This window comes from Neofelis nebulosa, chromosome 2 (assembly GCF_028018385.1).
Source record: "Neofelis nebulosa isolate mNeoNeb1 chromosome 2, mNeoNeb1.pri, whole genome shotgun sequence".
NCBI classification, from domain to species: Eukaryota; Metazoa; Chordata; class Mammalia; order Carnivora; family Felidae; genus Neofelis; species Neofelis nebulosa.
Genome location: NC_080783.1, coordinates 17,035,993 through 17,060,682, shown reverse-complemented (window position 1 = coordinate 17,060,682; position 24,690 = coordinate 17,035,993). Strand labels below are relative to the sequence as shown.

General features: G+C 38.7%; 1 long non-coding RNA gene across 1 annotated transcript in view; it reads right to left on the bottom strand.

Moving 5' to 3' along the window:
- Positions 1-24,435, bottom strand: part of LOC131492780 (uncharacterized) — a 30,683-nt gene extending 6,248 nt beyond the window's left edge. Inside the window, exon 1 of the long non-coding RNA XR_009252289.1 lies at positions 24,286-24,435. This is a non-coding gene — a long non-coding RNA (uncharacterized LOC131492780). The remainder of the gene's footprint in view (positions 1-24,285) is intronic.
- Positions 24,436-24,690: the final 255 nt, after the last annotated feature.

Here is a 24,690-nt window from a genome sequence, read left to right as displayed (position 1 = left end):
TCTGGAAGCTTCAGATGGACCTCCTAATGACAGAGTGTATTTTTTCTTTTTTCTTTACAGAGTAAATAAATCCCTTTTGTAGACTAACATTTTTAAATTCATTATTAACTCCCTCCCGCTTTTGTAGATTATTTTCTCCTAATTATTCTCTCCCCTGTGAAATTTTAATTTCACAGACATACTGTATAACTCTTCATGGACTGAGATTTTTCCACTCCTCTCTCAAGGACGGATTTTCAGCCCCTTGAGGGCAATATTGGACCCATTGGGAATGCATGGGGAGTAATTATTGAAAGAGCAGATTTCAGAGTACTCAAGTATATTAGTGCTTTGGAAAGCTCCATTATCATAAGTTTTATCCCATGTAGTTAAACCAATTGAAATAAACTCTCCAAGTCTATTCTGCAGCATTCTTCCAGATTACACTGCAAATTCTTAGGTTGGCGGGGAAAAAAAAAAAAAAACAAAAAAAACAGCAAACTGGGTCCCTAACACAGGCATATCTCCATCACCTGGACACGTTAATAGATTTTTCCCCCTCAACTTCCATTTTTAGCAATCTCAAAACCTTTCCAACAATCATAAGTCCTTACCATCCACAGATGCCTTCTTTACAGACTTTGGACTTCATTCAAATTTCACCTTTGAAGACAATGCCAGCTCTCTGTTTCTTTTGATATGTAAGTGCTACCCTTTGTCAAAGACTAGTTCTCACTCCAGGCCGGAGTCTGTTATGTCAGAGAGGGGCATAATGTGTGATTTTCTGCTTTCACCTTAACTGTAAAGGTGAACTTCAAATTTCAATTAGAAGTAATAGTCTATAAACCACCACATAAAAATGTACAATTTTCATTCTCAATACTTAGTCTTATTCTTTCTCATTAGAGAGCCATATTGAACGATGAAGCTTTGCTTGCACTCGTTAATGCAAATGCCATGCCTGAAAGGAGTCATAAAATGGGAGCCCAAAACAAAAGGCTGGAGAAATTTATATAAAGATTTTGGTTTTTATTGTAATCCCCCTGAAATAATGCTATACACAGTTCCTTTTAAATCTGTGCCGTGATTGTGGAAAGGAAAATTGGGAAATAATAGACTCTTCTTGTATTCACGCACTCTCTTTACCTCCCGTCACCACTACACCACCCAATCTAGTCAGCAAAGAATTCAATGTGACAATAATTACAAAATTAGGAGTTAGAATTGGGACTTTTCTAGAGTAGTTATATTTTCTGTAAAAGACTTTCACTGGAAGAGAATACAAAAAGCTGAATAAAAGATAACTAGGGAAAATTAAGAGGGAGGGAGGAAAATGCCAGAAGTAATATTCACATTTTCATTATAGATTACATTCAGCTACAAGCAACAGGAAATTCCAATAGTTTAAGTAAAGGAAAATCCTAGAAATGCAGCATGGTATGGCAAACATCTCAATAATATCCTCGAGGACTCAGGTTCCTTCCTTTCTCTGTTCCATCTCTTGTCCTCAGAGTTACTTCCCTCTTGGTTACAAGTTGGCTGCAGGACTTCCAGGCATCCCATCCAGATCTACAAAGGAAAGGTCAGGTTTCTTTTCTTGTATGGGTGGGGGGGTCAGAGGGCAGGTATTAAAATCAGTCAGGAAAACTTTTCCTAGAAGGCCCCTAGCCAACTTCTCTTTATTTCTCCCTGGCTAAGTTGGTATCAGATATCCACGCCTGGAACAGTGACTAGCCAAAGAAAACAGGATCATGATGAGTGTGTTAGAGAAGTTCCCCTGGGGCTGCCAATGGAGCCAACTGCCTAATGAAACCAAATTTTGAGCAGAGGAGAATGGGAACCTGAATAATTTCAGGGCTCTGTCAGGGTGAATGAGAGGCAGGGGAGGGTAGTGTGGGGAATAGGAGTTGCACTGGGAGTTACCAGGGTCTGTTCCATAGTTCTAATTATCTTTAACAGAAGTAGGTTTCATTTCTTCTCCGATAGGTTTTGAGATCCAACTTCTAGAGCTATTTTATCAGTTTTTGTTGAATATCATAAAGACCCAGCCCTAATTCACTTACTAATGAAGTTCAGTGTCGTCCACTGTCAGTATCTTGGTGGATGTTGAAGGAGTTTCTATTTATTTATTTATTTATTTATTTATTTAAAGCTTATATTTAGAGAGAGAGAAAGAGAGAATCCCAAGCAGGCTCTACCTTGTCAGCGCAGAGCCTGATGCTGGGCTTGAACTCAGGAACCGTGAGATCGTGACCTGAGCCGAAGTCAAGAGTTGGACGCTTAATGGACTGAGCCACTCAGGCACCCCAGGAGCTTCAGTTTAGTCCTTCTAGCCAAATATACCTGTTTGCTCCAGACCTGAAACACACCTTGAGCTATATGGCAGTTTTCACTGCCGATGTTCCCCTCCAATTCCCCTCGATTTTCTTGAAATTCTCCCTTCTCTTAGCATTTGTGACCATTCTCCTCCATTCTCCTTTTTTTCTTTCTTTGGTTCCACTTCACCAATCTATGATTATCTCCTGAAATCCAAGCCCTTTGATCCTGTTCCACTGTGTACGTTTCCTCATTTGTAAATATCATCTGCTTTTAGGGCCTGAATGCCTAGGTCTACACAGCATAGCTTAGAAATGTATGTTTTATATTTCCTTAGGGAAATTCTTTCAAATTCAACATGGCCAAAAGTTATCAACAAATCTTTCCCCTGACACTGACTGGCTTTCTGAATCCAATGGCATCATCATGTGGCAGAATTCAAACTCAAAATTTTGTATCATGGGGTGCTTGGGTGGCTCAGTCCATTAAGCCTCCAACTTCGGCTCAGGCCATGATCTCGTGGTTTGTCTAGTTCGAGCCCCGCATTGGGCTCTGCGAAGACAGCTCAGAGCCTGGAGCCTGCTTCCGATTCTGTGTCTCCCTCTCTCTCTGACCCTCTCCCACTTGTGCTGTGTCTCTCTTTCTCAAACATAAATAAACATTAACAATAAAAAAACACCTTTTTTTAATCACGATTGGCTAGTTTTAACATTACTTTTGTATTATCCAGCATGACCTGCTGATTTAATTTTTTCTATGGAGATGTCTCTTATATGGCATGTTAAATGACACAGTGCTTATATAATACTTAATATAGTGTTAGCCAGAAAGTAAGAAATAAATGCATGTTTGTTCCTATTGTTGTGGTTACAATAGTACAGAATATCACCATTGAATTTACTGCAAAAAATCCTTCTAATTGTTGTTATCTTATTTAATTTTTCTCTAAATTCATATGTCACATTCCCTTATACCAACACTTACACCATGATTATTACCTTACTTACGATTTTTTGATTCTTTAATAACTATCTGATTTACTCTAACATCAACAAGGCTTCCCATGATCTTATATCCAAGGTTATCACATTGACTTCTCAGTACAAATCTCTCCTTCCATTAAATCAATCAACTTTTTATTTCTTCTTCTTGCTCATCTTGCCTTTATAACCTACATCAGGTTTTAGTGTAAACTTAGGGTATTTAATTCAAATCCCTCATTGTGTTGATGTGAAAATCTAAGCATCGAGGACTTGTCCGGGGTCAGATGACCAATGAAGGAGAGGCAGAGCCTGGGCTCAAACTCTGTCTCCCCATTCAAAGCTTTTCCTAGTTCGTCAAAACTATTAATGCATTGCAATATTGCTGTTGGCTTACATTAAATTCATCCTTAACTAACCCTTCTGTTCATGTTTTTCATGTAAGTGAGTATCAGTTCACTCTTACTGATGTCCTTGAACTTTTGACCTAAAATAGTAAATATTAACAGAGCTTCAATAATTTTTTTAATTGTTTGTATCTCAGCGTTTTGGTCGAACGCGATCACATTTTTATCACCTTTATTCGTATTTCTACAGCTCTTTGACTCAAAACGCAACAGTAGACAACACAGTTCTAGGAAATGAGTAGTAATCATTAACTACCTGCTAACCTAATGTTCACCAGAGCACAGATTAAGAGGTCCCTATTAGTTAGCCATAGATGATACAATTTTATTGCATTTTTATTTAAGCCAAACCAGTAAATCTGGTCTCACATTGGGGGGTCAGAATTTTGTTTAATGTTGCAGGTAGTCATATAAACAGTTCCAAAGGTACTTTTACAATGATTCTATTTTGTAAACTGGGAGAGAGGGAAGGGAAGAGAAATGATAAACAACGAAAGACTTAACCTGCAAGCTAGAACATGCTTATCAATACCTCCGCGTTCAGAATGATGCCTCTATAGCTTTGACCTTTTGTCTTTCCTAAAATGTGGCAAAGGCCGATAATTAGGCCCCTATTACCTGAGTCTGTATTTCTCTACCAACTTTCTCATTTACATCAAACTCTTCCCACGAGGGAATAGAAGGGGAGCATCAGTTTGACTCTCAGGGCCAGAGAACAAGGGAGAGGGCAAAATGAGTTAAGCAAACTGGCAGGAAGAGCATGAACGATCTTTGTTTTAAAAAGCTTGACGTTTTAGAACATCCGTATAAATTCGGAGCCTGTATATGACCCTCTATCAGCTCCTAATACCTCCAAACAAGAGACAGGAGATAGAAGCCTTTCCGAATGGAATCAATATCCAATAAAGTAGACGCAAGAGAGGAAAGAGCAGGAAGATGTAAATGAAATGACATCTCTATGTTTGGTTCCCCGTGGCAATGTCTACAGCACAGAACTACTTCTTAGCAGTCTTCAATAGTTGTGCATACGTGTCAGCATTGAGGACATGTTTGGGGATAAGACTGAGAGTGGCCTGAGTGGATCATCAAGGAGCAAATAGCATTATGTCGAAACTGTGATTAGCAAAATACAAATACGATTGCCCTAGAGTGCTGCCGAGTGCAAACTTGGTTTACGGAAGAAAAATTAGCTGTTCTTAAACCTAGAAGACAATACAAATTAGCCATTAGCCCACACATTCGGACTGCATTATGCTGTTCTGCTGATGCGCTCAGTAGCATGTGGACAAAGTTCCGGTACCCTCGTGTAAGTCTTCATACATTTATCTGACTTCGTTCTCCCTTCGTTTGTTTGGGAATATTTGGCCGCTAATGAAAACAAAACTGTCTCCGGAGACAGGAATTGTTTTCAAACAATCTCTGAGCTGACTCTGAATTTTTCTAACTGCCTCTTCTGTTATTCATACCTCTGACCTATTTTGTTTAAGTGCATCATTGCCCTGGGGGAATTACTCTCTCTTATTATGACATGAGACCCAATTATCCAATGAGTCAGTATCACCTAGGAGATAACATATATGTTTGCCCCTTGAGTGTTTCTTTAGGAAGAATGAGTTAGTTTTCTCTTTTGAAGAGTCCCGTAAGATTCTCTTATAAAAGCAATCATTTATAGCATAATTAATTTCTCATTCAAATTCTACCCTGATGTGTCACGTGTTCATTTAGTATAAAGAAGTTATTGATCAATTTTTTATATGATTAAGAGCATTTCAGCCTCCCCAAATATAATGATAAACTTTAGATGATAATGATGAACTACTAAAATCAGCTGTGTTTTATTTTTTATAATCCTTATAATTCCGAAATATAAAGAATCCATTAGCTTTAGATTATGTTCAACAGAAAATAATCTATTTTTGTCATGCTATCTAAGGTTGCAATATTTATTTTCCATCCCTGGGAAAATAGTATCATTCTGATCATTTAAATACAAATAAGTATCTTAGTTTTCATCCTAGGAATGGGTCCTCACATCATCTAACTCTAACAGCCAACAGGCTTGCATTCACAAGTACCACAGAACTTGTAGCAAACAAAGAAACAGCTTTTAATGGCACAAAATTACCCCTCCCTCCACCACCGTGACCAGACACCTGGACCCAACACAGAGGAAGCAAGCAAAAATGTCTCTCTCTCACTTTCTCCCTGGAAGGGCCTTAATCACATACTTTCCCAGCAGCTGCCTGGGATTCTAGTTTTTAATCAGCTTGCTAGATACTAATTGCAATCTTCCTCTTTGGGACACTGATGGATCTCGGCACAATCTCAAGTTCTGGGAGCCACTGAGGACACAGAAGGAGGCTTGGACAATACAAAAGTTTGAGAGACAGTTAGCATCTCAGGCTTTACTGATCAATAGGCTTACTTTTCTACAGAAGTCCACTCGGTCAAGAATGAAAGAGTTATCTGTTTTTCTAATGTACAGAGACCAATACAGAGAGTCAAGGAAAATGAAGAAACAGAGGAATATGTTTGAAACAAAAGAACAAGATAAATACTCAGAAATTAATCTTAATCAAACAGAGATAAATATTTCATCCGATAGAGAGTCCAAAATAGCGGTCATAAAACTGTTCATGTAGGTCAGGAGAGCAATGGATAAGAGAAGTGAGAATTTCAACAAATTGAAAATATTAAAAAGTATCAAACAGAAATCATGAAGTTGAAGAATACAATAACTGAAATGAAAAATTCAATAGCAGGGCTCAAAGGCAGACTAAATTAATGGAAGTAGGGATCAGTGGACTCAGAGAGGGCAATGGAATTCATTCAATCAGAGGAATAAAAATGGGAAAAAATGAAATACAGCGAAGATAGCTTAGAGGACCTATGGGATACCATCAAATGGACCTATGATATATGAATATGAATATTGTATGTAAACGTATATGGGATGTGTGTGTATGCATATGTATATGTGATATGTATACAAAATGACTTATGAAATATGAATATGAATATAAAATGTGAATATGATTATGAATATTATATGTATATATGTATGGGATATGTGTGTGTGTGTATATATATATATATATATATATATATGGGATACCATCAAGTGGACCTATGAAATATGAATATATATAATAGATATGTATATATAGATACATGTAGATATAGATATAGATATAAATATAGATATAGATATATTATACAGGTCCCAGAAGGGGAAAAGAGAAAGGAAAAGAAAAAGAAAGCTTATCCAAAGAAATAATGACTGAAAACTTCTCTACCTTGGGGAAAGGAACAGGAATCCAGATCCAAAAGCCCTGAGAAACACTACAATTAAATTATCAAAAGTTAAAGACAAGAAGAGAATCTTAAAAGTAGTAAGAGAAAAACAACTTGTTGTATGCAAAGGAATGCCCATAAGACTACCAGCATATTTTCAGCAGAAAATATTTAGCATGACATATTCAAAGTATTGAAAGAAAGAACTACCAAGCAAGCATACTCCATATGGCAAAAGTGTTCTTAAGAATTGAAGGAGATGAAGAGTTTTCTAGACAGACAAAAGCTGAAGTTGCTCATCACCACTAGACTGGCCTTACAAAAATGTTTTAAAAAATGCCTTCCAGCTGAAAGAAAAAAGACACTGATTAGTAATATGAAAACACATTAAAGTTTAAAACCAACAGGTAAACATAAATATATATTTAAATTCAGAATACTGTTCTAATTGGCAGTGAATCACTTATAACCCTAGTGTGTAAGTTAAAAGACAGAAAGTTTTTTTTTGTTTCATTTTGTTTGTGTGTTTTTAATTTTTTTTAATGTTTATTTTTGAGAGAGAGAGAGAGAGAGCAAGGGAGGGGCAGAAAGAGAGGAAGAGACAGAATCTGAATCAGGCTCCAGACTCTGAGCTGTCAGCACAGAGCCCAATGTGGGGCAGGAACTCATGAACCATGAGATTATGACCTGAGCTTAAGTCGAATGCTTAACCAACTGAGCCACTCAGGGCACCCGAAAAGACAAAAGTATTTAAAGTGACCGTAATGACAGTAATTAGCAGACATACATGTAAAAGATGTAAGTTGTGACATCAAAAGCATAGAATATGGGGGTGGGGTAGCTTTGCTATGCATTTGAAGTTTTTATTAGCTTACAATAGACTGTTATAAATATTAAATATAAATACTTTATGTAAGCGTCATTGTAACATCAGGGTAAAAGTCTATAGTAGATACACAAAAGATAAAATAAAGTGAGATAATAAAATCAAAGAATACAAGTATAGAAAATCATCACATCACAAAGGAAAAGAGGAAGAGAATAATAAAAGAATAAAAGAATTGCAAAACAACGAGAGAACAATTAACAAAATAGCAACAGTAAGTTGCCTGTCAATAATTACCTTAAATGTAAATGGACTAAATTCTCCCAAGTACATAGAGTGGCTAAATGGATCAAAAACCACGGCCCAACTACATGTTGCTTATAAGAAACTCACCTCAGCTTTAAGGGCATAGAAAGACTGAAAGAGAAGGGATGGAAAAAGATATTCCATGAAAATGGAAAACATATGAAAGCAGAGGTATCTATAGGCATAAAAACAAAAAAAAAACAAAAAAGCAAACAAACAAACAAGATTTTAGCCAAGGACTGTGACAAGAGACAAAGAGGGTCATTATATAACAATAGAAGGATCAAACATCAACAGGATATAACAATTGTAACTATTTATGCTTTCAACATAGGAGTACCTAAGTACATAAAGCAAATATTAACAAATCTAAAGCAAGAAATAGACAGCAATACAATAATGGTAGGGATCTTCAATAATCCACTTTCAACAACAGATAGATCATCCAGACAGGAAATCAATAATGAAACATAGGACTTAAACTACACATTATACCAGATGGACTTAAAAGACAAAGAGAAAATTCTGACCAACAGCAACAAAATATACACTCTTGTCAAGTGTACATGGAATATTGTTAGGATAAACTATATGTTAGGCCAAAACACATGACTTAATAAATATAATAAGATGGAAATCAAATGAAGAGTCTTTTCCAATCATAGCTGTATAAAAACAGAAATCAATTACAAGTAGAAAACTGGGAAAGTCACAAATACCTAGAAATTAAACAACGTGTTTCTGCACAACCAATAGGTCAAAGAAGAAAAGAGAAATAAAAAAGAAATAAAAAAAATATCTTGAGATAAATGAAAATGAAAACACAGCATACCAAAGCTTATGGGATGCTGCAAAAATCATTCTAAAAGGAAGTGTATAGCAATAAATGCCTACATTAAGAAAAAAAAACTCAAATAAGAAACATACCTTTACATCTCAAAGTACTAGGGAAAGAACACACTAAGATCAAAGAAGGAAACAGAAGGAAGGAAACAATAAATAAATGTCTGAGTAGAAATAAATGAAATGTAGACTAAAAATACAATAAAAAAAGATCAGTAAAATGGAAGACTTTTTTAAATTTTTTAATGTTTATTTTATTTTTAAGAGAGAGAGTGGGGGGGGGTGCAGAGAGAGAGAGGGAGACACAGAATCTGAAGCAGTTTCCAGGCTCTGAGCTGTCAGCACAGAGGCCGATGTGGGGCTTTAGCTCATGAGCCATGAGATCATGACCTGAGAAGAAGTCATCGCTTAACTGACTGAGCCACCGAAGCATTCCAGAAGACTTATTTTTTAAAAAGATACACATAATTGATAAACCTTTAACTAGATTTGCTAAGAAAAATAAAGGATACAAATCAAATTAGAAATGAAAGAAGAGACATTAACAACTGATACCACAGAAATACAGAGGATCATGATAGACTAGTAACTATGACCAATTTTTCACTAACAAATTTGACAACCTAGAAATGACTTCCTAGAAACATACAACCTATCAAGACTGAATTGTGAAGAAATAATAATAAAAAAAAACCTAATGAAAGAGTGGAATTATTAGTAAGAAGATTGAATCATTAATCAAAAACTTCCCAACAAAGAAAAGTCCAGGACCAAATAGCTTCACCAGTGAATTCTCACAGAAATTTAAAGATTTAATAACAATCCTTCTCAAAATCCTTCCCCAGAATAGAAGAGGCAGGAACACTTGCAAGCTTATTTGATGAACACACATGCAAAAGTCCTCAACAAAATACTAGCAAACCGAATTCAACAATACATTCAAAAGATAGACACCATGATCAAATGGAACTTTTTCCAGGGATGTAAGTACATCCCAATATCTGCAAATCCATGTGATACAGCACATTAACAAAATGAAAGTTAAAAATCATGTGATTATTTTAATAGATGCAGATAAAGCATTTGACAAAATTTAGCATCCTTTCACAATAAAAGCTCTCAACACACTGGGTATAGAGAAAACATACCAAAACATAACAAAGGCCATATATAAAAAGCCCGTGGCTAACATCATACTCAGTGGTTAAATGCTGAAAGCTTTTCCTCTAAGTTCAAGAACAGGATAAGGAAGCTCGCTCACCACTTTTATCCGGCATAGTACTGGAAGTCCCAGCTAGAGCAAGAAAAAAGAAATAAAAGACATCCACATTCAAAAGGAAGAAGTAACACTGTCTCATTTTTAGAAGATATGATGTTGTATATAGAAATATGATGTTATTATATAGAATATCCTATAGGCTCCACCAAAAAGCTGCTAGAACTAATAAACGGTTTCAGTAAAGTTGCAGGATATAGTGTACTAAAGTCAGTTGTGTTTCTATGTACCAACAATGAATATCAAAGAGAAATTCAGAAAGAAAGAGAATTAAGAAAAGGAAATTAAGAAAGAGTTCCCATTTATTATAGCACCAAAAAAAATAAAATACTTAGAATAAGTTTAACCAAGGAAGCAAAAGATCTCTACACTAAAAGTTGTAATGCATTGATGGAAGAAACTGGAGAGGAGAAAAATAAACAGTAAGATATTCTGTGTTCAGGGAATATTGGAAGAATTCCAATAATTGGAAGAATTAATATTCATACTACTAAAAACAATCTGCAGATTCAATGCAATTTCTGTTAAAATTCCAATGGCCTTTTTCACATAAATAGAATTTGTATGGAAGCACAAAAGATCCCAAATATTCAACGCAATCCTGAGAAAAATGAATAAAATTGGAGACATCACACTTTCTGATTTCAAACTATATTAGAAAGCTATCGTAATGAAAACAGTAATCAAAAACAGGTACTGACATAAAAACAGACATAGGAACAGTGGAACAGAATGGAGAACCCTGAAATAAATCCATACATATATGGTCAATTCATTTGTGACAAAGGAGTCAAGAATGTATAATGGGGAAAGGGCAATCTCTTCAATTTCATAAACAGTGTTGAGAAAACTGGACAACCACATGCAAAAGAATGAAACTGGACCCCTATCTTACTCCATAGACAAAAATAAACTCAAAGCAGACTAAAGATTTGAACAGAAGACCTGAAATCATAAAACTCTTAGAGGAAAACATAAGGAATAAGCTTCTTGACATTGGTTTTCACAATGACTTTTTGGGTATGACAACAAAAGCACAAGTAACAAAAGCAAAAATAAACAATTGGGACTACATCAAACTGAGGAACTTCTGCACAGCAAACAAGACAACAACAACAAAAAAGGCAACCTATGGAATGGGAGAAAATATTTGCAAATCACATATCTGATAAGAGGTTAATATCTGAAATATATTTTAGAAAGCTCATATAATTCAGGGAGCCTGGGTGGCTCAGTTGGTTAATCGTCCGACGTCAGCTCAGGTCATGATCTCAAGGCTCCTGGGTTGGAGCCCCGGTCGGGCTCTGGGCTGACAGCTCGGAGCCTGGAGCCTGCTTCCGATTCTGTCTCCCTCTCTCTCTCTCTCTGCCCCTCCCCCACTCGCGCTCTGTCTCCGCCTCAAAAATAAATAAATATTTAAAAAATTAGAAAAACACACACACACACACACACACACACATACATTTCGATAGCAAGAAAATCCAACCCACTCAATTAAAAAATGGACAAAGGAGATGAATAGACATTTTTCCAAAGGAGATACACGCGTGGACAACACGTATGTAAAAAGGTGCTCAACATCGCAAATCATCAGGGAAATGCAAATCAAAACCGCGATGAGCTATTACTTCACACCTGTTAGGATTGCTCCTATCAGGAAGACAAAAGAGGATGTAGAGGAATGGAACCCTTGTACGCCGTTGGTGGGTAGCTACACTCGTGCAGCCACTATGGAAAATACTACAGAGCTTTCTCAAGAATTGAAAAGTAGAAAACTACAGTAAGACCCAGCACTACCGTCTCTGGGTATATATGCAAAGGGGACGACATTATCTCGAAGAGATGCCTGTGGTTCCATTGGCATAGCACGGTCATTCACAGCAGCCAAGAAATGGAAACAACCTGGTTGTCTGTGGATGGTTGTGTGGGTGGGGAAAACGTGACGTGTGCGTATGTGTATAACGGAGTATCATCAGCCTGAAAAGAGAAGGAAATTCTGTGATTTGCAACAATGTGGATGAACGTGGAGGGTATTAACTCTAAACGAAATAAGCCAGACAGTGAAAGACTAATATGGCATGGTATCACTTATTTGTGGAACACACACACACACACACACACACACACAAAGTTAGTTGTCAGGATGGGGGGGGAGGGTTCGAGGGAACAGAGAGGGCATGTTAAAAAGGTACAACCTTTTAGTAATAAGATGAATAAAGTCTGAGGATCTAATGCATAACAATGTGACTATATTGATAGCATGGTATTATATAATTGAAATTTGCCTAAACTAGAACTTAAATGTTCTTACCAAAAAAAAAAAAGAGTATATATGTGAGGTGATAGATATATTAACTAACTTGATGGTGGGAATCCTTTTACAATGTGTGTGTATGTAGGGGTGCCTGGGTGGCTCAGTTGTTTAAGCGTCCGACTTCAGCTCAGGTCATGATCTCACAGTCCGTGAGTTCGAGCCCGCGTGGGGCTCTGTGCTGACAGCTCAGAGCCTGGAGCCCCCTTCAGATTCTGTGTCTCCCCCTCTCTCTGCCCCTCCCCTGCTCATGCTCTGTCTCTCTCTGTCTCAAAAATAAATAAAAAACATTAAAAAAATTAAAAAAAAATGTGTGCATATGTAAATATATATATATATATATACATATATATATATATATATATATATATATATCTCAAATCGTCACACTGCACACTTTAAATAGCTTACAATTTTATTTGTCAATTAAACCCCAATCAAGCTGGGGAAAAATACGTTCCAGCTCCTCTATTCTTTGAATGATTTACAGTTGCTAATATTATGGCCTGGCTCAGGGTGCCTGTGTTTCTGCATAAAGTTTCTGTTAGTATCCCTATTATGTGATGAATTTAAGTGTCTTTCTGAGTGTGCTACAGAGGATTTACCATGCTCGGGACATTAGCAAGTGAAACAAACACACAAAAAATGCTTTCTTCTATTTACGAGGCCGAGTGAGAATGGACCAAAGGTTAAATCCAAACAACGCTTGGTTCCCTCAGTTTTGAAAACCTACTCGTTGCTCTGCTCTCATGAAATTCATTGTGTTCTCAAGAGCATGTATTGGCCCAGCAGGAATGAAATTTTTATGAGCTTCAATTATGAGGTCTCCAAAGCACATGTAGCTTGTAGTATGCTGCTATTCAGAAATTGCCCAATATTTTACTTTCTGTTGATTGGTGTGTATAAATGTGTATACGTTATATACTATATATGATATTATATATAGTACATATGGTATATATATTGTTGTATATGCATATGTATTCTATGCATGTAATCACAAGTAATTCTATGCTTTATTTATTAGATTGATGTGCCTGCTTTGTTTTTTTATAGATGACTTTATTATCTTTATAATAACTCTCGGAGATAAGTATTTAAGTTCTCACATGACAAATGAGAACACTAACTTATTCTATTTTGTCCTCGGATGTGCTGTAGAACATAATGTCATACTCGTGCTTCTGGTGGGCATGAGTTTCCAACAGCTTGTTGAAGCCGTATTTCTCCAGAATGGTTTTTGGATTTTCCCACCCTGGTCAGCAGTGCCGTTATGTCTTCCCATTAGCCCTGGCATCCTCTGGGACAAGAACTCAATGATTGTATATTGCATGAATTAATGGATGATTATGTTTGGTTAAACAGAAGCACATAAAACAAGCAAGTGAAATTGATGTCCCTTGAAACCCTACAATTAAAACCGGTAAAACAAACTGGGAAATCTATACCATTTCTGAGGTTTCTTTTGATTCCCCAAATGTAACCCCGTGGTAACAAAAGTCTTCGCCATGGAGCCAGTGAGCTAGAAATCTATGGCTAAAACTGCTTCACCCTCCACAGAAACCATCTTTTCCTAGGGGCACCCGAAAAGAGCCGGGCATCTCACAGCATAAATTCTCCTTTCAAATGCAAATAAGAACACCGGCAAACAAACACACTTGAAGCATCCCTGCATCTTTTTACAAAAACACGCATTTCCAGAGCTCTGTGAAATACATTGATACCCCCTTCCTTTTCACACTTTGAGACTCAATGAATTTTCACCAATAATTTAGACATTATAAAGCCAAATAAATGAACTCTTAGAAGGTGATCCGAGGTAAATCTTGTGTTGCATATTCATTTTAAGCTTGTATTCTACTTTAAAACTCTCAAGGTAAAGTATTTTCATACGTGAACTCATTAATCTCTTGTAAAGAAGGAGCAGAAGGCATGATCATCAAACAAGGCATAAAAAGTGGAGATCTAGTTTTTAAACAAATATATTGACTTTAAGCACGCTTTTTTAGAAAAGATACAGAGCTGCTTCTTAGACTCTTTTGGCAACAATCTACTAACGTTTTAGCTTATTCCAATGAAAATAGATGGTGCAGCAATATAAAAACAACAGTGCCATTAAAGTTAAATGGTTCTGAGCCTCACATTCCTACAATAATAATATTGGCCTTTTGCCTCTGTTATAGCGAATGTATTAAATATTCATGCTGATATTTATTTTCTAAATGTAAAATGGAATTAGGATAACAAATAAAGTCTACCATCTGGTGATAATATTGGTTATATATTATATATTTTTTGTTTCTTGGGCTTTTACATGTTTGATTCAAGGTAGGTTACTGAATAATGCATAAACATCTTTAAAAATGCATTTCAATAGTTGAGATTATAGTTGGTTGTCAGGTTCTCATCTTGAACTAATAATGTGCTGATTTTCTTTTGGTACGGAATAAAACTATGGAGAAGCTAGCCAGTAAAAACCTAATCGGTGTTGAGTCAAAGTATTTTTCTGATACAGATTCTCAATCAGTGAGTTCATTTTGTAGAAGAAAATCACAACAATATTCTGTATAAACGTTACATTTCCTGAAGTATCTCCCTAGGAAAGTTTGTGTGTGTGTGTGATTGGAAGTAATCTCAATATAATCTAACAGTGTGAGAAATAGACTCTATTTGCAAATCTCCCAATAACTAACTGATGTAAAGCTATGGAAGACAACATATCTATTTGCTCTAGCTGTGCCTTTTTGAAGGGATCATTTTTATCTCTCTACTCATCATGAACTGGTACACATGTATTTATACTTTGAGGCTAAATAGATACTAAAGATTTACCTTCTTAGGGCTTTTTTAAGTAGTAACTGTCCATAATATTGCCACATTCATTCTGGGTTCTGATTCTGAGTTCGGAAGATTCAGAAATTTGACTCTAAAAACCTTATTGTGACTTTTCATGTTTGGTGGAAAACGGCCTTTAATCAAGCAGATCCACTGAAGATTGATTGATAATGCAAAATCCCATTTTATTAATTTTGAATGAGAAACATAACCACAAATTAGACTCAGGACTGGCTACATAACGGGGAAGGCCCATTACAAAATGAAAATATAGGACCGCTTTACTCAGAATGATTAAGAATTTCAAGACAGCAATGGCAGGGCATTAAACGAAGCATCAGGCTCTTCTAAGAGCAAAGACCTTGTAAAACTGCACGGGTCGCATGCCCATGAAGCTGGCCCTAATTAAACTCATGTATCTGCCAAAGATTGCTTGAAAGTACAGAATTAGAGTTAAAGGATTTGGACACACACCTGTATTCCTGAGAACACTGGCTGGATTGGTCATTCCAACCTTAGCCAAGTAGAATGGAAACACATTAGCACTTCCTACTGCTGACTCAACTTCATTTAGCTCATTGCTCTTTTGTTGTAAGACAGGAGCTTTCTTCATCATGTTATAGTCCAGTAGAGCTGCGAAGAGTTTTTGCAAAATATCCTATCTGTTTAATTGGATTCAGTAGATGACCTCGTCGAATCAACTATACTTGGTTGTTTGTTTTTTTTTTTAATTTGTAAAATCATTGCTGTTATTGGGTTTGAAAATTATATTTTTAATATGAAGTTTATTGTCATATTGGTTTCCATACAACACCCAGTGCTCAGCCCAACGGGTGCCTTCCTCGATGCCCATCACCCACCTTCCCCTCCCTCCCACCCCCCATCAACCCTCAGTTTATTCTCAGTTTTCAAGAGTCTCTTCTGGTTTGGGTCCCTCCTTCTCTAACTTTTTTTTTCCCTTCCCCTCCCCCATGGTCTTCTGTTAAGTTTCTCAGGATCCACATAAGAGTGAAAACATATGGTAGTTGTCTTTCTCTGTATGACTTATTTCACTTAGCATAACACTCTCCAGTTCCATCCATGTTGCTACAAAAGGCCATATTTCATTCTTTCTCACTGCCAAGTAGTATTCCATTGTGTATATAAACCACAATTTCTTTATCCATTCGTCAGTTGATGGACATTTAGGCTCTTTCCATAATTTGGCTATTGTTGACAGTGCTGCTATGAACATTGGGGTACAAGTGCCCCTGTGCATCAGCACTCCTGGATCCCTTGGGTCAATTCCTAGCAGTGCTATTGCTGGGTCATAGGGTATCCAATGGAAAAAAGACAGTGTCTTTAACAAATGGTGCTGGGAGAACTGGACGGCACCATGCACAAGAATGAAACTAGGCTGCTTTCTTACACCATTCACAAAAATAAACTCAAAATGGATAAAGGATCTGAATGTGAGACAGGAAACCATCAAAATCCTAGAGGAGAAAGCAGGAAAAAACCTCTCTGACGTCAGCCGCAGCAATTTCTTACTTAACACATCTCCAGAGGCAAGGAAATTGAAAGCAAAAATGAACCATTGGGACCTCATGAAGATAAAAACCTTCTGCACTGCAAAGGAAACAATCAACAAAACTAAAAGGCAACCGGTGGAATGGGAAAAGATATTTGCAAATGACATATCAGACAAAGGGCTAGTATCCAAAATCTATAAAGAACTCACCAAACTCCACACCCGAAAAACATATAATCCAGTGAAGAAATGGGCAGAAGGCATGAATAGACACTTCTCTAAAGAAGACATCCGGATGGCCAACAGGCACATGAAAAGATGTTCAACGTCGCTCCTCATCAGGGAAATACAAATCAAAACCACACTGAGATATCACCGCATGCCGGTCAGAGTGGCTAAAATGAACAAATCAGGAGACTATAGATGCTGGCGAGGATGTGGAGAAACGGGAACCCTCTTGCACTGTTGGTGGGAATGCAAACTGGTGTAGCCGCTCTGGAAAACAGTGTGGAGGTTCCTCAAAAAATTAAAAATGGATCAACTATACTTTCAAAACATATCTTGGTGAGCCTTGTATTTTTTTATTTCTTACCTATGTGATTTATTTTTCTTGAGTTTTTATTCAAATTCATTAGTTAACATACAGTGTAATATTAGTTTCGGGTGTGTGATATTAGCGATTCGACATTGCATTGTATTGTACACATTGTGAGCTGGTTTTTAGTAGTTTCTATTTCACAGGTGGACCTTTCTTAGCTCCGTTCCCGGACTTTGAAGAAATTTATAACAATCATCTGCACCCTCTAGGCTCTATTCATTCATTCAACACATCTTTATTGAGTGTCTACTATATAAATGATAGGTGTCATAGTGTTTACTATTACAGAACATATATAACATCATGTTATATGAATCATATACATTCAACACATGCTATTTAAGATATGATATTCTGAGAATTGACCCATATATTTGTCTGTTATGTGACACAGGACACATTTATTTACATTAACAAACCCAACTCAAATTATCCTAAAAATTAAATAAATATATGATTGATAGATACATAGATATATAAAGTGGTTTCAACTGGCTGGATTGTAAAATACACAGTGTCATGAGGACGTCTCCCTCTTCTCCTCTTCATCACCTTCCTCCTTCTCTCCATCCTCTCTGTCTCTTTCTTTCCATTATCCCACTTCCTGTGAGTTGGTTTTATTGTCACGTAGGATCCCTCCATGTGGTGAAAAAAAAAAAGAAATAGACTCAAATACCCCTGAGTTCTCATGTCAGAGGAGAGAACATCTCCCTTATTTGAGCATCCAAAATGATTCTTCCAAAATACTTTGATTGGCCTTATCTTGGTCATATCACATGCCTACCTTGACCCACTAACTCTGTCATGGGGCCTGGAACAGTTATTAATCATCTGTGAGAACGTGAGTCCCACTGGGAAATGGAGGGGGGGACTTGTAAAAGGAAAAGGGAGGCCTTTTGTTACCACAAAAGAAAGAGGAGAGTCTGTGCAGGTAAAAATATATGTCTCCTCCAGCTTTACACAATAGGACTCGATAGTTAAATGTAGAGAACGCTTGAGATTTAAAGTCTGGAGTAAGGGATGTGCCACTGAAACCTGTTTTCCATGGAAATGTGACTGTCATTGTGATTTCCAAGTTAAAGCAGGAAGCCAATAGAACTACTGGTTCCACAGTTCTTAGAGGAAAAACTAAAAAGTTTACAAGGCACAATAATCAAGCTATAGATTTTGTCCAATTTTGTTGCATATATGAAAAGATGCCATTTAATTTTTTGAACTTGGTCAAAATGTTTAACCCTTAGGACTTGGATTTCCCAGCTTATAAAATGGGAGGAATCCTCTGATTTTGCAGGCTTTCATCCAAGACAAAGAAATTATGGAGGCCGGCAATTCCAGGTCTGAAGCTATGCCTCGGGTTTTAATACTCCCAGGAGTTGCATTAACTCTGAAATCTAAATGGACCAAGCTTTTCTCACCTCTTCTGATTCCCAGTGAGGAATGCCAAGAAGCATTTGCATTGTTGCACACCCATCGGAGCGAATTCTTTGCAGAATTAATATTTCAAAGTACTTGGAGATTATTTTCTTAAACTCTACCTTCTGGAGGGAGGCAATAGTATCATTACATAATGCGATGGGACTTGGCTAGAGATGAACAGCTCATAAACGGAACTGTACACAGGCAATATAATCATCAGTCCCACCATAATTTCATTTCTGCTTCCCTTCACATAACACAAGGTAGGATGACCACATGAAAGCTGTGGTGTTCCACCCAGAGGGAAGCTGTGTTCTTTTCAGCCTCAAGTCCCACCTTCTCTCTCCACCCACACTCACATCTCCAGAGCCTGAGTCTCACATCTCCAGAGTCTCACCCATGTGACAACACATTGGAGAAACGTTGCTCTTGTGTGTATTCTTTACGTGTGGAGTGATGGGACCCTCCAGCTTGTCTCCCAAACTCCTCGGTTGCATCAGGGGCCACTTCTGGGAGCTCTGGTGACGGTTGATGCTCAGCCCTTCCAAACAGAGAAAGGGCGGCATGCTTCCTCCTGAAGCTTCGCGGCGATGCTTAAACAGGTCCCACTAAGTATCTATAATTTTCAGGAGACACGACGGTCACAAAAACCTTGAGATCAGTGAGTCACCGAATCCCTAAGAAATCATAAAATGACAGCAACACAACAATCAGAGGGGCACCGGAAGATCCTGGCAGACACAGCACGTTTTGATGAGCACCATGGTCACTTTCAGCGTGGGCTGAGCGCTATATTCCTAGTGTGGACTCTCAGCCAAGGAGGTGTTTGGGGACCTGGGTTCCTTTTTTTTTTTTTTTTTTTTCAACGTTTTTTATTTATTTTTTTGGGACAGAGAGAGACAGAGCATGAACGGGGGAGGGGCAGAGAGAGAGGGAGACACAGAATCGGAAACAGGCTCCAGGCTCCGAGCCATCAGCCCAGAGCCTGACGCGGGGCTCGAACTCACGGACCGCGAGATCGTGACCTGGCTGAAGTCGGACGCTTAACCGACTGCGCCACCCAGGCACCCCATGGGGACCTGGGCTTCTGAGTCACAGGTGACGTGGAAGCATCGGGCTGATGGAAAGGGCTACCTGGGGGACCAGCAGGCAGCACCAGGCCCTTAATGGACAACCAAGCCATTCTCCGAGCGTGGATTTGTCCCAGACATGACACCAAGGTAAAACAAGAGAGAGGGAACTTGTATCATGTGTCTTTTTCTTTTTCTTCTTGTTTAGGCGGTAGAGAGGGGAGAAGAGGAAAGTTAAATAAATGGTACAGGCTCAAATTCCAGAAACAAACTAAGGAAAACCAAAAACAGCCAGCTCCCTAAATAGAGCGAAAGGACTGTCTGCAGTGAGGGACCCTGGAGGCTACATCTGCCACGGAATCTACCAATCCTCTCAAAAGTTTTTGTTTGCTCCCTTAATGGATCCTGCCAACACTTTTTTTTAAATGTTTATTATTTATTTTTGAGAGAGAGAGACATAGAGAGAGAGAGAGAGAGAGAGAGAGAGAGAGAGAGAGAGAGAGAGGAGTGGCAGAGGGGCAGAGTGAGAGAGGGAGACACAGAATCCGAAACAGGCTCCAGGGTCTGTGCGACAGCACAGAGCCCACATGGGGCTCGAACCCATAAATTGGGAGATCGTGACCTGAGCCAAAGTCCAACACTTAACCGACTGAGCCACCCAGGAGCCCCTCACTTTTTTTTTAAGTTTATCTTATTTCCCGACGTGTCCAACTCAAAAATCCTTTCTATCCTGCACATTCAGACTCTGCCTTCCATTTATACTTTCCCCCCTCTCCTTACTCCTTCATTCAAATAACCTACACCTAGGCCAGCTGTCCTAGAAGCCCTGGAGGGCAGGGATGTAGGAGAAACTAAGATAGACTCTCTCTCACTGCCAGTCACAGGCTGTGAAACTCTGGACAACTCTTTCACTCTGAGCCTCACTTTTCCCATCTGTAAAATGGAAGAATACTTGCTTCAGAATGTTCCCTCATGCCCAGAGCACTCCACACAGTCCGTCCTAGCTCATCCCTACCTCTGCCTTGCAAATTCTATTCTAGGCCAGTCTCCCTCATTCTGCATCTTTAGGGAGATCTGCCTATATCAACTTGAGAAGTTACTCCCCTCTCCTTCAAAACAGCCCCTTTGTTTCATGAGCACAGTTTGTGACTATCTTATGTCATTTTATCATTTTATGCATCTATTTTATTTTAACTTTTGTGGGGAGGAGGTGTTATTCTGTCTCTCCTACTAGACTGTCAGTCCCATTCACAAGGCCAGGGACTATTTCTAGTCTTTCAACACCCTCGCAGAGGACCGAGTACTTGAGACCTGAAAGTCTCAATAAACATTTTGTTTGCAGGGCGCCTGGGTTGCTCAGTCTGTTGAGCGGCTGACTTTGGCTCAGGTCACGATCTTACAGTTTGTGGGTTCCGGCCCCATGTCAGACTCTGTGCTGACAGCTCAGAGCCTGGAGCCTGCTTCGGATTCTGTGGGATCCCTCTCTCTCTCTGCACTTCCCCCACTCAATCTCTCTCTCTCTCTCTCTTTCTGTCTCTCAAAAATAAATGAAACATTAAAAAAATGGGGCTCCTGGGTGGCTCAGTAGGTTGAGCGTCCAACTTGGGCTCAAGTCAGGATCTCACAACTCATGAGTTCAAGCCCCTGTGCTGATGGCTCAGAGCCTGGAGCCTGCTTCAGATTCTCTGTCTCTCTCTCTCTCTGTCTCTCTCTCTCTGCCCCTCCCCCACTCACACTCTGTCTGTCTGAATGTCTCTCAAAATAAATAAACATTAAATTTTTTTTTAATTAAACAAAATTTTATTTGCCCTCCAGTAGCATGTATGGAAACAAACTGAGACCACCTCCCGTCTCCAAATTAGAACAGATAGATTCTATTTATTCAGACTGTGCTACAGCTGAGGAGTCAGCCACCATTACTTGTGGAGTGATGCGGTAAGGGGAATATGGTAAGTTTTAGGGTAAAAAAAAAAGGAAGATGCTAGTATGCTCTTATTGAAGGTTGTTAGCAGGAAGAATCTGGAGGCAGGCTCTCTAAAAGCAGGGCTTTTAATGATTGGTTTGGGAAGTATATTTGGCTTTCCCTGGCTGGCCCTGAATTAGAAGCGGGGGAAAAAATGTAGGAGTTGGCAGTCACTGACCAAGTCCTATTGTGCTGAACCAATCACTAACCCACTACACAACTCCCACTTTCAGACAAAGTAAGGAGAGAATACATTAATTAGCTCAAAATAAACTGTTAATAGGGGCGTCTGGGTGGCTCAGTCAGTTATGCGTCCTATGTTGGCTCAGGTCATGATCTCACAGCCCATGAGTTCGAACCCCGCATCAGGCTCTCTGCTGTCAGCATGGAGCCTGCTCTGGATCCTCTGTCCCCCTCCCTCTGCCCCTCCGCCACTGGTGTGCATGCTCTCTCTCAAGAATAAACATTTTTAAAAAAGGGGAAAAAACGGAGCAAGTCATTTAAGTAAGTTCTGAAAAAATAAAATAAATAAATAAGTAAACCGTTAACATATGACAATATCTTGAGCCACACCCATTTCAAAGATAACTGCATTTGTTAGAGCTACTGAGAACTCGAACAAGTCGATGGATACAAACACCAGCAAGGGGACAATGTCGGTGGGCAGAATATTGCATCGGTTATCCTATTCCAATTATACTGCAGGAACAGCTCTGCCTAGTTTTTCTCTTTAAAAGGTACATATAATAAAATGTTAAATTTTTTCAAAGATATTAAGTTCATAAAGGAGAACAACAAGAAGACTCTTCCGTCTGGATTTTAGAGAGAGCAAGAAAAAGAGAGCACGAGTGGGGGAAAGGGGCAGAGGGGGAGAGAGAGAGAGAGAGAGAGAGAGAGAATCTTTTTTTTTTTTTTAACGTTTATTTATTTTTGACACAGAGAGAGACAGAGCATGAACCGGGGAGGGTCAGAGAGAGGGAGACACAGAATTGAAACAGGCTCCAGGCTCTGAGCTGTCAGCACAGAGCCCGACGCGGGGCTCGAACTCACAGACCGTGAGATCATGACCTGAGCCAAAGTCGGCCGCTTAACCAACTGAGCCACCCAGGCGCCCCAGAGAGAGAGAATCTTAAGCAGGGTCCACACTCAGCATGGAGCCCGATGTGGGATTTGATCCCAGGCCTCTGAGATCATGACCTGAGCCAAAGTCAAGAGTCAGATGTTCAACCGACTGAGCCACCCAGGTACCCCCAGTAAAAAGACTTTTGATGCCCATGCATTAATGACTAGACGCCATGGACATTTGGGCCTCTGAAGTTCCTTTGCCCGAGTTGCTTTGCTCTTGTCTTCCCTGCTCTAGACCCTGACCTTCAAGATGAGCTCCCAGAGCTGTCCTCCTCCGGGCAGTTATTGCCAAGAATAGGCTCACAGCCCTCCCACTGTCCAAATTCGTAAGTCTCTTATCTGAGTCAGTCAGCTCTTAGTGACACTTTGCAGCGGGCATTTCTTAGGCTGGCGTTCTCACTTACCAACTAAATTGGAAGTTTCTGTCACTTTTGTATATCTACCAGGCAACTATAATACATACACACTCAATTCGCTCAGCTGTATAAACACTTTCTTTCACCATCGATAAAAGTAGGCAATCAATAGACATTAAAATTTCAAAGAAAGAAGTAAGAGTATTCTACCCTGGGTGTGGGGATAGAGTTACATGTATTTAGTGATGTGGGCTCCAGATTAGGCTGTGTGGTTCAGACCTAAACTTGATCATATTCACAAATATCTGCTCTTAAGCAAATTAAAAAAAAAAAATTTTAATGTTTATTCATTTTTGAGAGACAGAGAGAGACAGAGTATGAGCAGGGGAGGGGCAGAGAGAGAGGGACACACAGAATCTGAAGCAGGCTCCCGGCTCTGAGCCGTCAGCACAGAGCCCGATGCGGGGCTCAAACTCACAAACTGCGAGATCATGACCTGAGCCCGAGTCGGACACTCAACCGCCTGAGCCAACCAGGCGCCCCTACTCTTAAGCAAATTTTTAACAGATGTCTAAGCTTTGGCTCTCTCCTTTATAAAATGAGGATGATATATGTCTTCTATAGAACATGTTGTATATAAGTATGGGGGAAGCAATGATAGTTCATTCAGGTGATCAGTCATTATTTTTTATTATATTACTGAAAAATAACCTAAAATTACATGTTAAGACTTCTTAGAATCTACAAAATGCATATACTTCTAAAAGTCAGGTTGTTATGAATGTGTTTGCGTTGGTTTTGAAGAAGTTTTAATTGACATGAAGTTTAAATCTATGAAATATATGGAGAATGAATTAGTAATATGATCACTTACTTCAGCTGAGTGTCAGACCGGAAGAATTATGGTCCAGGTGAAAAAAAGAAAAATAACATACATATGTGTGTATTTCATTAGCATACAAAAAACTAGGTGTTATGACCATCTTAGACAATATACTCATCAACTGATCGGATGTTAGTCTAGTTAAGAGAATAAGGGCCACTATGATGGAGCATAGAGCCCTGAACTTGGAATCAGAACTCAGCATTCAAGATCTACCATTTGCTAATTGGGGGTAAACCACATGTATTCATTAAAATTTCTACCTCATTTAGGGCACCTGCGTGGCTGAGTTGGTTAAGGGTCTGACTCTTGGTTTTGGCTCAGGTCTAGACCTCACGCTTTGTGAGTTCAAGACCCATGTCAGGCTCTGCTCTGCCAGTGCTGAGCCTGCTTAGG